At 54.0% G+C, this 16586-nt stretch overlaps 1 protein-coding gene across 5 annotated transcripts in view; it reads left to right on the top strand.

Moving 5' to 3' along the window:
* The window catches only part of LOC135580679 (uncharacterized), a 31247-nt gene that overhangs the window by 1104 nt on the left and 13557 nt on the right, over positions 1-16586 (top strand). For 2 of the 5 annotated variants that reach the window (XM_065077281.1, XM_065077280.1), the window contains exons 2-4: positions 3-59; positions 1337-2172; positions 3116-15893. The gene's annotated coding sequence lies outside the window, so the exon portion shown is untranslated. Of the gene's footprint in view, positions 1-2; positions 60-1336; positions 2173-3115; positions 15894-16586 lie in introns of those variants that run through there. The other 3 variants (XM_065077278.1, XM_065077277.1, XM_065077279.1) reach the window with 3 other exon arrangements.

Raw genomic sequence — 16586 nt, 5'->3', positions numbered from 1 at the left:
AGAGTATTTTCACATCTGTTATTTGCTTATGCTACTGAGAAGCAGCCGCATCCCAAAAGGTAAAACCCAGCTCTCTAATTGTACGGGATGCAATGAGCCACAATTTTGTTACACCTTCACAGAACTTCATGGAGATAAACATGGGGAAAGGAATATCTGTTCTAATGATATTAGAAGGCCCGCGGCACCCGCCACTCCACACGCCCCCGGCCCACGCCGGGCGGCTCAGCGGCCGCGCACCCGCTCCCGGGCGGCTCAGCGGCCGCGCACCCGCTCCCGGGCCGCTCAGCGGCCGCGCACCCGCTCCCGGGCCGCTCAGCGGCCGCGCACCCGCTCCCGGGCCGCTCAGCGGCCGCGCACCCGCTCCCGGGCCGCTCAGCGGCCGCGCACCCGCTCCCGGGCCGCTCAGCGGCCGCCAGGGGCCGCCGAGGGGCGCCCGGGACCGGCCCACAACCCCACCTGCGCTCGGTCGCGTGCGCGGCCGGCGCCCACCGGCAGTCGCGAGTGAACCGCGTCACCGGCCTGCGCTACGTCACCAGCCCGCGGCCCGTCCCACCGGCAGCCCTAGCGGGCCCTGGGCGCAGCCCGGCCCGGTGGGACCTGCCCCGGCTGCGGCACCGCCGAAGCGGTCCCGGCCGCTCAGCGCTGCTGGAGCTGCCGAGCGCACCGCGAGCTCGGGCAGAGCTGTGGGTCACACCGAGCTGCTCAAAGCTGCGGGTGGTCCGTACCGTCACGGCGGGGTTATTCCTGCGAGTGCCAGAGGAAACGGAAATCAGTCACCCTTGGGGCTATGGGCTTGTGCCGCCTTAAAGCAAAATAAATAAGTACTTCCACCTGCCCACTCGCTCCAACATAAAATGGCTGCAGGACACACAAGAGCCGGTAGAGACCGGGAAGCAGCGCGTGCGGGGTCGGGAGCGCCGCCCGTGCCGCCGCAGGAGAAGCCGCGGCCGGCGCTGCGCCCCCCCCCCCCCCCGCGCCGGCGATGCCCCCCCCGCCCCGGTGCTCATTATGTTAAATTGACTGGGACCCAAGCTGCCAAGTCGATTGAAACCAGACTGACGCCCCCTTTTGCTGTTGTTATCTTGTCTCCTCAAGTTTACAGCTAGGTGCAGTAAAACTTATTATCTTGGCATTTGATGGGGTTCTGTTCTTAACATAAAGCTCTAAACTAAGCATTCATTGTGTGGCTAAGACTTAAAGTGTTACTTCATTAGTAGGCACCCATTATATGTTTACTTAACCCTTAAAATGTTAGTTCCCTCTGTCAATATAACTTCATAAGCAAGTTTCATAACTTTTTACATAGAACTTAATCACCTTTTCCTTTTTCCAGGTTCAGAGCCCGTGCCTCATTTGGTTATATCTGTAAACATTAAACATCTTAGCACGAATCACAGCTGTATTTCTCGCACTCCGGGAGCGGCGCAGCCCCCGTCGGTCGCGGGGACGGTTACAAGCAGAGCTAAGGCGCGGTTGCGGGCGGGCTGGGTGGCGTGGCGAGCGGGGCGCCGCTTCGGCGGGAGCTCGGGGCGAGCCCCGGCGGGTTCCGTGTCCTGCGGGCGCGGCTTTCGCGCCGCGGCTCTCTCTGTGCGCTTTTTTGTTTGGTCGCGTTTGTTTTTTGGGGTTTTTTTGGCGGGATTCCCGCGAAACGCGGCACGACCGCTCGCCCGGGGCTGCCGCGGCGGGTCTCAGTGGCGCCGTCCTGTGGGCAAAGCGCGGTACTGCACCCGGCCGACCCAACGCGGTGCCGCGGCGCGCCTCGGTGCTGCCGCCCTGTGGCGAAACTCGGGTACTGCAGCGCCCGGCAAGGGGGGGGGCAGAGACGCCGATCGAGCCGCGGGGGTTCGCGGTCGGGTCTGTGCGTGCCGGTGTCCGTCCCCCCCGACGGGGGTCAGGTCCCCATTGGCGTGCAAACGACATCCCTCCCTCGATGCCTCCTTAAACGTTTAATGACGTAAATATTGCTCCTGCTAACGTTGTCGGCGCGGCTTCTTTCCTCAGGGGATCCGTCCGGCAGTCGGTGGCCCACGGTTGCTCGGCAACAGCAGAAGCGGATTGAAGGGACCGGCCGCTGGAGGATGCCGAAGCCTCCCGGGTCAGCGATGGGAGCAGCTTTGCGTAAAGCGAGGGGTACGTGAAGCCGGGCGTGCGGTGCCGACCGCCCAGCAGGTAAGGGAAGCTAAAGCTTTACCTCCAGGGACTTCTGCCCATAAAGCTGAAGCAATTGCTCTCGCATGAGCTGTAGAGTTATGCAAAGAGAAGAAGATTAATAGCTGCACTGATTCTAAGCAGGTTTCTTGAACGGTGCAGGCCCTTGAAGCCGTTTGAAAAGAATAAAGTGTATTAACGGCACAAGGGAGGCAGATTAAACGTGATGCTCCGGTTGCTGGAAGCTGTGCTGTTGCTAGGAGAGTTGCCGTCACGCGTTGCAACGGGCCTCAGAAGGGAAACGCTGATCAGAAAACTGGCAATAAATTGGCAGGCGCCGCTGTAAAACCAGCCACCGAAAGGACAGAGACCGGTACAGAAGCCGCGTCTCTGAGCCCAGGTGGCCGTGTCCTCCAGCCAACGTTGGGAAACTGTAACAAAGAGGATAAGCAATTAATAGGAGATCTATAGCCCGATCAGAATTAGGGTCCAAAGGAGCCGTCACCGGCGACGGGAGAGCAGCGGCGCCTCGCGGCGCGAGGAGCTGAAGCGCTCTGTCGAGATCGGACGAACAGGTAAGAGCGAATTTAGAAGCTCTGTGCGAACGAGGCAATGGGAAACGTGCCTAGAAAACCATCTTGATAGTGCACACGGGGTACAGACAAGAGCAGCCGGACGAGGGAAACGTACCAGGACAACGCTGGCAAAGGGAGTTCTCCGAGCTGCCTGGAAAAGGGGGGTGTCGATACCGGCCGGCACGAACGGCTCCCTTCTCGGGTCGGCCGGAAGCGTTGCCGTGCCGGGGGGCGGCTGCCGGCCTGCGGGCCGGGGCTGCGGCTGTTTGGGGCGCTGCCCCCGCTTTGTTTTCCTCGGGGAGCCCCCCCACGTTCGGGGGCTTGTGGGACGTGCACGTGCGAATGACACGGTGTTCCCAGCTGCTCTGTTCTCTGCCTTGTTTTTTCAGACGCCTGTCCCTGTTTTCTCTTCCCGCTTTTGAAGAGAAGCTGCCGAGTTAGCGTACGCTGCGGTGAAGTTCTACAAGATGCAGCCCTCAGGAACCGGTTGACGTGAGGGAAATGCTTTCTGACCGCCTGCGCGGTGAGGGGACGTTTTTCACCTTTTAGCTCCTTCTGCACGACAAGAGGGAGACGGAAGGTTAAGTAACACGTTGTTTAGGAGCTGAGAGCTTAGTTTGTATTTAACTAATAATTAAGAGACGTGTTGTCAGCGAGAAACTAAACGATTTTAACTAACCTCATCAAATGAAGTAAAGACAGGAAAGACAGGCGTGGTGGTGGAGTTGCTCTCTATGTGAGAGAGCAGCTACAGTGTACTAAATTCTGCCCAGGAGCGGATGAGGAGCGAGTTGAGAGTGTATGGGTCAGGATCAAGGGGCAGGCTGGCAGGGGTGACACTGCTGTGGGCGTCTGTTGCAGGCCACCAGATCAGGCTGAGGAAGCTGATGAGGCCTTCTATGGGCAGCTGAGAGCGGCCTCACGGTCACAGGCCCTGGTTGTTGTGGGGGATTTTAAGTTCCCTGGTGTTTGCTGGAAGGACCGTTCAGCCAGCCAGCCACAGTCCAGGAGGTTCCTGCCGTGCATCGGTGAGAACCGCCTCATGCAGGTGGTGGAGGAGCCGACTGGGAGAGGTGCACTGCTGGATCTCATCCTCGCTAGCAAGGAGGGTCTGGTCGAAGCAGTAAAGGTTGAGGGCTGCCTGGGCTGCAGTGACCACGAGAAGGTGGAGTTCAGCATCTTGGGTGGCAGGAACAGAATAGCAAGTGCGGAGAGAAATCCCATCAGAGTTCCAGACCCGAGCGGACGGAGGAAGAAATGCAGCCAACTCAATATGAGTGATAAAGCATACTTCAACTTTATTGCCCGAGATAGCGTGCATTTATACCAAATACCATAATTACGCATACTTGTCTCTATCTAATAGGCTAAGCACATTTACTTACTCCACCTACTTGGGTTTAGCTAGCTATGCGCATCCCACATTCTTCTGACTCTTATCTCTTCAAGGATATCCTGACCCTGCCTTAGTTAGTACTTTTCCGTTCCCCCCTTTCCCACGGCCTAATAGACAAGCTAACTAAGGCCTACTTATGTTAACTAAAATGGGCTCTGCTCGTACAGTTGCTTGGTGGACTCATGTCTGTGCTCCTTGAGCCAATCCCTGACATCTCCCCCCTTTTCTTTTATTAATGAGCAGAGCCTGCCCAAGTGTCTGCTCTAAAATCTTCTTAATACATGATATAGCACAACTCAAGCATATTAATGCAACTACTACTATGATTAAGAGAGCCAGAGCACTCTGCAAAAGCCCTTTTACCCATCCTCCTAGTCCAAACCAGTTCGTGAGGCCCTCTAAGCCAAAGAGGCCCACATCCTCTCTGATCTTCTGTGAATGGTCCGTAAGTTGTTTAATCTCCTCGTGGATGGATCTCGACTTATTCTGTAAATCCATACAGCACATTCCGTCAAATTCCTCACATCCATGGCCATGGGCTAATAACAAAAGTCTCCTGTGACTGTATTCTGCAGTGTAGCATGTCTTACAGAATCTACATCTAACAAAAGTCCACTTAAAGCCTTAGAAGTTCTGTTTATTTGCTTAACTAGCCAGCATCCTAATTTTTCTAAAGTATTTAAAGCTTTAGTTGTGCCAACACTAGATACAAGAGATCCTAAAACCCTTAACCCTGATCCTCAATAATCTACATTATCATCACATTTTGACTCATATACACGCAAAAAGTGTTTTTCTTGTCTTGCTCTTCTGTGATCTATTATCATAGATACATTGGGCGTTAAGAGAGTTAATAGTCCCAAAATACACAGTCCTCCAACAGCATTAGAAGGAATTCCCGGTCAGGCTCTATCTTCACAGATCAAGAATACACCATACAGGAGGTTTGAGGGTCGCTGTCAATGACATTCCTTGCATTCTTCTGTGAAGCATTACACCGTTGAGTTTCATTTCTGTAGTCACCAAGGGTAGCATTAACATTTTGTAGTTTTGTCCATTCATGTTCTTGTATACTGTTCTGACACTTTTCACAAACCGGCTGAATACAAGCATCCATGGGCATAGATGCCAGCAATTCCAGTTCCTGTGGTTCGATGTCTGCTTCCAGGTGGCAATTAATCCAAAGTGCCGTGTTAGTATTATTACAGTTCGTTGCAATGCCTCTGCATCAACCACTATTTGAAACAGTCGTGTGATGTTGCTGTAGTCATCAAGGAAGACATCAACCAAGCATGTGTGGAACGTTTTTTCCAGAGACATCGTAGTTAGGCATATAGATGGTCAGTCATGTTGGCTAAAGTAATCCACATGTTAGTCTTTGTCTGTGCAGGCATCCAAAACACAGCAGCTGCAACAATCATTGTCAGGAAGATAACACAGGTTTCACGTTTCGTGCTGGCAACCATTGCAGCTCTTGATCTGTAAAAACATAAGCATAACCTCTCCCCCAGGTTATCAATTGGTGTGGCCTTTTCCATTGAACGTTAACTAGTGATTTGACCATAACTAATGCAGGTTCTTTCTGATTTAGCATGGTTTTGGGTCATAGTTACAAAGTGTTTCATAGACAAATCTGTAAGTCCAATCAAATGCAGTCATCCTGTAAAGTTGTCATAAATTCATCCCTCAAAGTTTCTAACTCCATTTTGGCTGTCATATTTATTGGATATTGTTTTCCCTTACCGGATTGAAGTCCTGTTTCAGATTTCTCAGTGTAGTATTTGCTTTATCAAAAACATTGGCTGTTAATACTAGTGGAAATACAGCATTCAAAAGTTCCTTGAAGATTTCTCACTTGCACAAGCAGATCTGCACCATCCAAGCACCTTCTTATAGGATATGCAACTAAACAGAATTCTCAGAAAATGTTATTTGAGCTTACAATTTACTTAACAAATCCTGACCCAAGAGAGGTATAGGACTTTTAGGCAAATACAAGAATTCATGTATTAAAACTTTGTTCCAAATCTGGCATTCCGTTTGTCTCAAAAAACGGCCTTTCTTTCGTTGTCTCCCATGCCCTCAAAAACTAGCATGGTGAATTTACTAAGAAGTCTTGTACAATTAATTACCATAGGATAAGTCTATCAATAAATTTTTGGTTTAATTGTCCAGTTTCATTAGAACTACGGGTCTGCTCAGGATGCCTTTAAACTTCACCCTCGGACGGCTCCATTCAGTATTACATCGCTGCAGTGGGGGGAGAGAGAACCCCCCTTTCTCTGCTTTAAAAGCGGGCAGCCAGGTTTTTCCAGTTGTTTTTTCTTTCTGTGCAGTGTAGATATAACCAAGGTCACGCAGCTGGCACACGGGCTGGTACGAAGTAGGAGGCTCTGGGAAACTTCTCAGTTACAATGAGCTGCACACAGGCCTGGGATATTTTGCTCTTTTGTTTTCCCATTTCATTTCAGCCATAATACACTTTATATGCAATTTCAAGTAGCTCAGCAATAGTCACATTCCTTAGCTCCATTTACCTTTTACAATTTAGAGATGTCAAAAAACAGTATAAACCAGTATAATAAACATAAATCCATTATTCTATTGTCCTAGATCCAAATCAGTTCACATTCCAGCAACCTTTACATACAACTTCATAACTTCATACAATACCCCAAGTTCACATCTATCATAGTATTTTAACAATTTAAATGCTTTTCTAACAATATAAGCGATTACTTTAATGTGTAAGGATGCATCCTAAGGGGGAGCAAGGTGGAATTTTAGCAGTGGAACCGGTTCCCATTTTGTAATTATCTCCCCAAACAAGATTCTTTTGGTACCGAATATGAATATACAAACTAAAATACTGAGCTCAGATACGAAAACCATATACCAAGTTCAAATAAGCAGATGGATCACACTGACACCAATTTAAGACAATATCTCAATTTTTTGCATTGCACCTTGAACCGCTCACTGCTCAGCCAGGTGGAGATACCTCTGGGTCTCCCTGACAAAATGGGTCAGTGCGCGCTGGAGGCCCATTTGGCATCCGCCCCCCCCGCAGCAAGCTGGACTGGGCAAGGCCTTTTTTTTTATAGTGTCTCATCTGGTGTGCTACAACTGTTATTCTAAAACTATGATTCTTCACTTGATGTGCATACAAAAAGGCCAAATTTAGTGCACCGAGATGAGAGACAGCCTGTCACAGAGTTGCGCAAGTCTGGATATTGGAATAAAGCTAGTACGCTAGAAAAAAAAATATAACAGCTACTACACATAAAATCTTAACATCACGTTCACGCAGTAAGGAACTAAATTACTCATGATCTTTTATACTATCACAAAACGCACCTTTTGAATCAACCAATTTTCATGAATCTCTGTGAACCTACTGTACCATATAACAAAGACCTACCAAAATTGCAACATGCTTAAACAGATACCCACAAAGAAAACAGGCTAATAAGGAAAACATTGTGCAGACTTCGGCAAGTTTACTGTGACCTGCATGTTATCAGTTAACTCTCTCTCAGCTGTCTGAAATGATTTAATGATCTCTTGTAGGGATTTATTTTGTCTTACTCTTCTCGCCCTAAAAACAACATTAATTGCAATAAGGTGTTATACTTCAAGATTCTATTCCCCGGACACTTTTCCCAATCATTTAACTTATACAGCAGCCACCATTAATTACAATATTTTACAAGATCTTCTTTCCTCATATTTCCAAGTACTTCCCTATGTTTTAAAACACCTCCCAATACCGATTTTTTATCAACACGACTGAAAACAGTAATTTCTGACCCCACGGAAAAGCACAGGGCTGCTTGCAGCGTGAGTGGGAAAAGTGGAGAGAAAGTTTTACGGTGCACTTATACACAAAGAAACAATTCTAACAACAACCAGTAAAACAATTAACTCACATTCCTGACAAGCTGCTTGACTTTCAGAGAGGCAATAAACAGCAGCACATAATATGCACTGTAAAACTCGCAAATAACATGTTGATAGCAAACTTTAGCATTCTCTACTGCCAATTCCAAAACCAGTGCTTCCTTAACTTTTAAGTTTTATACCCTGAGTCCCCAGAAGCACCCCCTTTCCCGTCACGATTATCATGACCACATTGCTGACTGTCAGATTCACTTGCTGTTAACTGATCTAATCTGTCACACAGTTCTGTTGTCCAGTTCTATTTTCAGTGACTTCTTCTGTTCTCTTGTGGAAGTTAGAGGGTTAAAATGCAGGAAAAGCAGATTGGTAAAATTGGTAAAAGAACTGATAGTACACTTGTTTACGACTTTAGCATTCTCAGCTTTCACAGGTTCTTTGAGTAAGTTGTCTGACACCAATCCTCTGGACTTGCTGTTCTCACCAGGGTTAGATGATGGTACAGGAGGCTGACCGTTTGGCATTGTTCCTCCCCCCGCCCCGGACTGCTGAACCATTGGGGGTGCCGGAAGCACAGCAGGGGATTGCATAGGGAGGGTATCGCAGACACAAACCGGGTGAATTTCACCGCAACTTTCAGGATACTTATCAGGCTGCAACGCTGCAAAAATTCTGGCAGCAGCAGACCGTTCAAGCTTCCATGTAGTTACTAATGATTTAGCTTCTGTATCTCCATTGCTGACTTTATCCCATAATTTCTGCTCTATACTGTCCCAAAGTTCAAGTTTTGAGTCACTAATGCTCGTAACAGTCTTTTCATGTTTTAATTGCTTCACTGTAGTATTTATCAGTTTCCAGATGGTTACAAGGCCGAGAATATATCTTTCGCGGTGACTAATTGCCTTCCACAACACAGTTCCCATCTTTTTCCAAGTCTCTATTTGAAAAACTCCTGACAGGTCAGCAGGATACCTATTGCCTCTGCACCAAGTTAATAGTCTTTTAAGGTTCTTCACTGATAACGCAGATATGCCCGTTTCCATCGGCGGAGCGGAAGGCTCCATTTTGCCAAGTTTCTGTGAAACTACCGTGGCTAAATTCTTTTCCACTTTATGACGCTTAATATTATTAATTACTTCCCTCCACGGTTTCATCAGTTTCTTAGCTGTTTTATCCTCGTCTATGACCATATCCCACAACACATCCCCCAATTTCCTCCACTCTCCTTCATCAAACAATAAATCAGGATCCTGAAAACACCCCTTAGTTTTCCCCGTTGCTACTAGACCAGCTAGCTGTTTAACGCAACTATAATCAACCCCTCACTTTTCTAAAAAGCTTTGTAATAAATCTAGGGCTACGTCTAAATCCATTTCTCTGTTATTCATCATTTTAATCCGTTTCTCTGTTATTCATCATTTTAATCCGTTTCTCCATTATTCATCATTTTAATCCGTTTCTTCGTTATTCATCATCTTAATCTATTTCTCTGTTATTTATCACCTTAATCTATTTCTCCGTTATTCATCATTTTAATCTATTTCCCCGTTATTCATCACTATAGTACGGTACCTCTTGCTAAATTAAGAGACCTCTTGCAGCCCTTGTTTCCTGTAGCCCAGCACTGGCGAACTTCAGTCGGTTCAGGCTTCGGAGTCGACACACCGCAGCACAGTGTTCGGTCGCTCTTGCCCGCCGGTCGCTGCTCTCCCGGCGCCTTTTGCTTCTATCCGCCGCTTCAAGTCCCTGTTCGGGCGCCAGTTGCGGAGAGAAATCCCATCAGAGTTCCAGACCCGAGCGGACGGAGGAAGAAATGCAGCCAACTCAATATGAGTGATAAAGCATACTTCAACTTTATTGCCCGAGATAGCGTGCATTTATACCAAATACCATAATTACGCATACTTGTCTCTATCTAATAGGCTAAGCACATTTACTTACTCCACCTACTTGGGTTTAGCTAGCTATGCGCATCCCACATTCTTCTGACTCTTATCTCTTCAAGGATATCCTGACCCTGCCTTAGTTAGTACTTTTCCGTTCCCCCCTTTCCCACGGCCTAATAGACAAGCTAACTAAGGCCTACTTATGTCAACTAAAATGGGCTCTGCTCGTACAGTTGCTTGGTGGACTCATGTCTGTGCTCCTTGAGCCAATCCCCGACAAGCAAGTAGAATTGCAGCCCTGGACTTTAGCAGGGCCAACTTTGGCCTTTTCAAGCAATTGCTGGGGGAAATCCCACGGGCAAGACTGCTTGAAGGAAAAGGGGCCCAAGATAGCTGGATTGCATTCAGAGATTGCTTCTTCCACACTCAGGATCAGAGCATCCCCACACGAAGGGAGTCAAGGAAGGGAGCCAGGAGGCCTGCGTGGTTGAACAGGGATCTGTTGGGTGTGCTCAAGCAGAAGAGGAGAGTTTGCAGGTCATGGAGGCAGGGGCTGGCCACTTGGGAGGAATATAGGGCTGCTGTTAGAGGATGCAGGAAGGCAGCTAGGATAGCCAAGGCCCCCTAGAATTACAGCTGGCGAGAGGGGTCAAGGACAGCAAAAAGAACTTTTTCAAATACATAGCAGATAAAACTAACACCAGAGGTAATGTAGGCCCACTGATGAACGGGGTGGGTGCCCTGGTGGCAGAAGATACAGAGGAGGCAGAATTCCTGAATGCCTTCTTTGTCTCTGTCTACTCTGCCGGAGGCCGTCCTGGGGAGCCCTGTACCCCTGAGACCCCGGATGAAGCCAGGTCAGTGGAGGAGTTTGCTTTAGTCGATGAGGACTGGGTTAGGGAGCAATTAAATAGTCTGGACATCCATAAATCCACGGGTCCAGACGGGATGCACCCGCGGGTGCTGAGGGAGCCGGCTGAAGTCACTGCTGGACCGCTCTCCGTCATCTTTGCCAAGTCTTGGGAAACGGGGGAGGTGCCCGAGGACTGGAGGAAAGCAAATGTCACTGCAGTCTTCAAAAAGGGCAAGAAGGAGGACCCGGGTAATTACAGACCGGTCAGCCTCACCTCTGTCCCTGGGAAAGTAATGGAACAGCTTCTCCTTGGTGCCATCTCAAGGCATATCAAGGATAAGGGGGTTATTAGGGGCAGTCAGCATGGCTTTACCAAGGGTAAGTCGTGCTTGACCAACCTCATAGCCTTTTATGAGAATGTAACAAGGTGGATGGACGATGGCAGAGCGGTGGATGTGGTCTATACCTTGACTTCAGCAAAGCCTTTGACACAGTCTCCCACAGCATCCTCACAGCTCAGTTGAGGAGGTGTGGTCTGGACAACAGAGCAGTGAGGTGGGTTGCAAACTGGCTTAAGGAGAGAAGCCAGAGAGCGGTAGTCAATGGTGCGGAGTCCAGCTGGAGGCCAGTATCCAGTGCAGTGCCTCAGGGGTCAGCGCTGGGGCCAATGTTATTCAGTATATTCATTAACGATTTGGACGAGGGAATAGAGTGCACTATCAGCAAGTTTGCTGATGACACTAAGCTGGGAGGGGTGGCTGACACGCCAGAAGGCTGTGCTGCCATCCAGAGACCTGGACAGGCTGGAGAGTTGGGCGGGGAATAACCTGATGAAATTTGACAAGGGCAAGTGTAGAGTCCTGCACCTGGGCAGGAACAACCCCAGGTTCCAGTATAGGTTGGGAAATTACGTATTAGAGAGCAGTGTAGAGGAAAGGGACCTGGGGGTCCTGGTGGACAACAGGATGACCATGAGCCAGCACTGGCCCTTGTGGCCAGGAAGGCCAATGGTACCTGGGGTGTGTTACAAGGGGGGTGGTTAGTAGATCGAGAGAGGTCCTCCTTCCCCTCTGCTCCGCCCTGGTGAGACCACATCTGGAATATTGTGTCCAGTTCTGGGCCCCTCAGTTCCAGAAGGACAGGGAACTGCTGGAGAGGGTCCAGCGTAGGGCAACAAAGATGATTAAGGGAGTGGAGCATCTCCCTTATGAAGAAAGGCTGAGGGAGCTGGGGCTCTTTAGTTTGGAGAAGAGGAGACTAAGGGGGGACCTTATCAATATTTATAAATATATAAAGGGTGAGTGCCATGAGGATGGAGCCAGGCTCTTCTCGGTGGCAAACAACGATAGGACAAGGGGTAAAGGGATCAAGCTGGAACACAAGAGGTTCCGCTTAAATTTGAGAAGAAACTTCTTCTCAGTGAGGGTGGCAGAGCCTGGAACAGGCTGCCCAGGGAGGTTGCGGAGCCTCCTTCTCTGGAGACATTCAAAACCCGCCTGGACGTGCTCCTGTGCGACCTCACCTGGGCGTTCCTGCTCCATGGGGGATTGGACTGGATGATCTTTTGAGGTCCCTTCCCGTCCCAAACATACTGTGATACTGTGAAGAATGCGGCTTAGCAGCACTGCTGACTCTGCCGTCCCGTTCCCTTCCCCGTTTCAGCCGGCGAGGCGGCCGGAGGACCCGCTCTGTGCGGCCGCGGGGCCCGCGGAGTCGAGGGCTCTGTCGGCGCGCCCCGGGGGTTTCTCTGGAGAGACTCCTCGTCTCGGTCGCGTCGCGGCGGGGACGGACGAGGACCTCTGGCGAGGGGTCTTTCTGCGCTGGGAGCCGGGACCGGGCACGCGCTCGCGGGGCGTCCGTAAGTCGCGGTACGGAATTTAGGCAGGATAGCGCGCACGGGCTTGCGAGCGCCTTACAGGCGTGCGGTGGTTGCTCGTGCGGCCAGCTTTTGGTGTCGGTTGTTCCGGCGCTCCGTCACGGTGTAGAGCCGGCCCCGTACGTAGCGGTGAGGCGTACCGCAGTTCGGTTTGATTCTCGGATAGGCCTCGGCTCTGACTGTGCACTCGAACGCCAAAACCTACAGCGGAAGCTGCGGTGGCTTTAGCGTGCAAGGGGCGCGAGCGCCGTGAAGCCGCCCGTGTGGCCGAGCGTCCCGATCGCGGCGCTGAGCGTTAGACGGACTTGAGCCGCGTGCCGGAATTGTTTTGTTTTGGAGAGGGCGGGATAAACTTGGAGCACAACTTGTGAGGGCGGTACGTCGTGGGCAGGTTTTAGTATTGCCTGTGGAGTGCCGCTAGAAGCGTTCGTAGTTCTTGCTTGTCTCTGTTACAAGATGAGCCGTGTCGTCCTGCGTGACGCGTAACGGGAGGACGGCGTAGTAGCGGTGCTCTGCACAAGAGCCCGTTAGGGGGTATTTTAGCTCGCGGGAAAGGGATTGGGGAACCACCTGGTGGTAATGCGAGGAGAGCAGCCCTGGCGGAATCTGAGGAGCCGAGGCCGTTGTATAAATTGGACAAGGAAGGAAAGGCTGCGGGCACAGCGCGGTGCTGCACCCGGCCGCCCCAACGCGGTGCCGCGGCGCGCCTCGGTGCTGCCGCCCTGTGGCGAAACTCGGGTACTGCAGCGCACGGCAAGGGGGGGGGCAGAGACGCCGATCGAGCCGCGGGGGTTCGCGGTCGGGTCTGTGCGTGCCGGTGTCCGTCCCCCCCGACGGGGGTCAGGTCCCCATTGGTGTGTAGACGACACCCCTCCCTCGATGGCTCCTTAGGAGGGTTAATCCCAGTCCTCGTTCTTTTGGCAGCGGTGGGTCTGTGACCTCGTGGGAAGCCCAGGCTGCTGCACAGAGCTCGTCGGGAGAGGGAGCCGTGGAGGCGGGGGGCCTCGACGAGCCAGAGCTGCGGCAGACGGAGGGGGCGCGCGTGCTGCCCGGGGGCCGCGTCCGGCGGAGCCGAAGTGACCTGCGGCGGCAACGAGCGGGAGCCGCTCGGAGCTGGAGCGGCCGTTGGCCGCGCTTTCCCTGGGGAGGTGAGCGCGGGGAGCCCGGCCTCTCTCTCCCTCGGGGATTAAACCCGCGCCCGTCCGCGCCCTTCCCGGGGGCGGCGGCGAGGCGGGTCCCCCGGCTCTCCCGGGGCGGCCCCGCTGCCGGGGGGCGCGGGCGAGGCGGCGGCAGCGCCTCCTCGGTGCCGGGGGGCGGAGGGGAGAGAGACCTGCCGGCCGGAGCCGCGGGGCGCGCGGCCCCTCGGGCAGGGCGCTCCCGGTCTCTGGGCCACAGGCCGTGGGCGGCAGACGGGTTCAGGTGCTCTGGCCTGCTTTTTAGCCAGCGTGGCCTTCTCCGCGCCGTGAAGAAAATCCCGCGCGGTCGATTCCGCTCGCCGCTCGGGAGATGCCGCGTCTCCGGGGCCGTGGACTGGGGAAGAACGTTTGCGAGTTGGAGGGCGCTACAAGATATTCCGCGGGGAAGCCGGAGAAGAGGCAAATTGGCTGCCAGTGGAGTTGCGTTCCTTCGGTTTAGGACGTTCAGCTTGTCCTTCCAGAGAAGGAGCAGTCGTGGGTAGGGCCGAGAGAGGCTTTTAAGCGCGTGATCGGAATTGGAGCCAAATGGCACTCGACGTTGCCGCTGTGGGTCTTGGCTTTCAGTGGTTTCCCCGCGGCTGCCTGGTGTTGGGGAGCTCGGAGCGGGCATTTTTTCCCCCCAAGGAGAGGCTGTGCTTGAAACAGAACTTGCTTGAAGAAGACAGACGAGGCGGGTGAGGATGCAGAGCGGGCCAATCAGATCGCTCGGGAGGGCTGGAGGGGCGGAGCGCCGATAGGCGGGGAGAATGGCAATTGTTGTGCGTAGGCAGCCAATGAGGTTGCCGGGGGGGGCGGGCGTTGCGGTCTGTGTACTGCGCATGCCCAAATGGTGCAGTCCTCAGTCAGGTCCGACGCTGAGGCGGGCACCTGGGCGCGGAACGCGGGAAGGAGCATCCAATAGGAGGACGGCGCGGCGGGGTGGAAAGCAGCCAATCAGAGCGCGCCGTCTCAATCCCGTTTGAACAGCTGCCTCCCTGGCAAACGCGTCCGTGGGGTCTCGGGGCGGGTAGCGGGAGTTAACGGGGAAACGGGGGTCGGGGCGAGGGAGGGGAGGCTGTGGAGCGCTTATTTTGGCCTCTCCGTCCCTTTTACCTCTCTCTCCCTCTCTCTGTGTCACCTTGTCTTGCTCCCTGTCCCTGTCTTTCTGTGATAAGCTGATCTGCTCTTTGCCCTTCTTTTTTTTTGTGGAATCACAGGCTCCTTCTGTTTGGAAAAGACACGTGCAATTTTAAATTTGGGTTTGAATTCTAGGCTTTTTTTTCCCCATTAGCCTGGGGATGCAGAGCGGGCCAATCAGATGGCGCGGGAGGGCTGGAGGGCTGGAGGAGCGGAGCGCTGGTTGGCTGCCTAGGCACGTCAGTTACCATTCTGTCTGCCTATCAGATTGCCAGAGGGGCGGGCGTCGAGGGCTGGGTACTGCGCATGCCCTAAAGCGCGAGCGCTGATAGGCGGAGAGATGCTGATTGGCGTGCCGCCCGCAGCCAATGATGTTGCCGAAGAGGCGGGCGTTGCGGTGTCCCTACTGCGCATGCCCCACTGGCGAGCGCTGATAGGCGGCGAGAGAGGTGATTGACGTGTCCCGGGGAGCCAACCGGGTTGAAGAAAAGGGGCGGGTGCAGCGGTCTCCCTAGTGCGCATGCCCAATCCGCGAGCGCTGATAGGCGGCGAGAGAGGTGATTGACGTGTCCCAGGGAGCCAACCGGGATGCGGCAAGGGGCGGGAGCTGCGGTCTCCCTAGTGCGCATGCCCAAAGCGCGAGCGCTGATAGGTCCGCGGTGTCTCGGGGCCGGTGCCGGGGGGGAGACCGGGAGCGAACGGGAACGGGGGTCGGGGCGGCTGCGGAGCGCTCGCTGCGGCCGGCGCCCGGGCATCGGGAGGCGGGCGGCTCAGGGTCGCCCTTCGTGAGGTTTCCCGGAGGCGGCAGAAGGGCGGAGGGGAAGGAGGCGACAGCCGGGGACCTCCCGCCGCGGGCGTCTCCGGGGCGCGGCGGCTGTCGGTGCCCGCGGAGCCCGGCGGGACGGCGGGGGAGCGCGAGGGGAACGGAGCGGCGAAAGAGGCGGCAGGTGAGTGCGGCAGCGGCGAGGGTGACCGTGCCGTTGGAACGGGGGGAGCGGGAGGGGCCGGCGCGGCGCGGCGCGGAGGCGTTCGGTTCCGGTTCCCCCCCCCCCCCCGCCCTTACGGCCGCGCTGGCGAAGCTGCTGGGAGGCGTGCGGTCCGGAGCCGCGTCTCCCTCCGGCGCAGCGCCCGTGCCCGGTGCAGCAGCCCCTCCGGGAGCGGCGCAGCCCCCGTCGGTCGCGGGGACGGTTACAAGCAGAGCTAAGGCGCGGTTGCGGGCGGGCTGGGTGGCGTGGCGAGCGGGGCGCCGCTTCGGCGGGAGCTCGGGGCGAGCCCCGGCGGGTTCCGTGTCCTGCGGGCGCGGCTTTCGCGCCGCGGCTCTCTCTGTGCGCTTTTTTGTTTGGTCGCGTTTGTTTTTTGGGTTTTTTTTGGCGGGATTCCCGCGAAACGCGGCACGACCGCTCGCCCGGGGCTGCCGCGGCGGGTCTCAGTGGCGCCGTCCTGTGGGCAAAGCGCGGTACTGCACCCGGCCGCCCCAACGCGGTGCCGCGGCGCGCCTCGGTGCTGCCGCCCTGTGGCGAAACTCGGGTACTGCAGCGCACGGCAAGGGGGGGGGCAGAGACGCCGATCGAGCCGCGGGGGTTCGCGGTCGGGTCTGCGCGTGCCGGTGTCCGTCCCCCCCGACGGGGGTCAGGTCCCCA

Source organism: Columba livia, chromosome 12, assembly GCF_036013475.1.
Source record: "Columba livia isolate bColLiv1 breed racing homer chromosome 12, bColLiv1.pat.W.v2, whole genome shotgun sequence".
Lineage (NCBI taxonomy): Eukaryota > Metazoa > Chordata > Aves > Columbiformes > Columbidae > Columba > Columba livia.
This window is presented reverse-complemented; position numbering and strand designations above follow the sequence as displayed.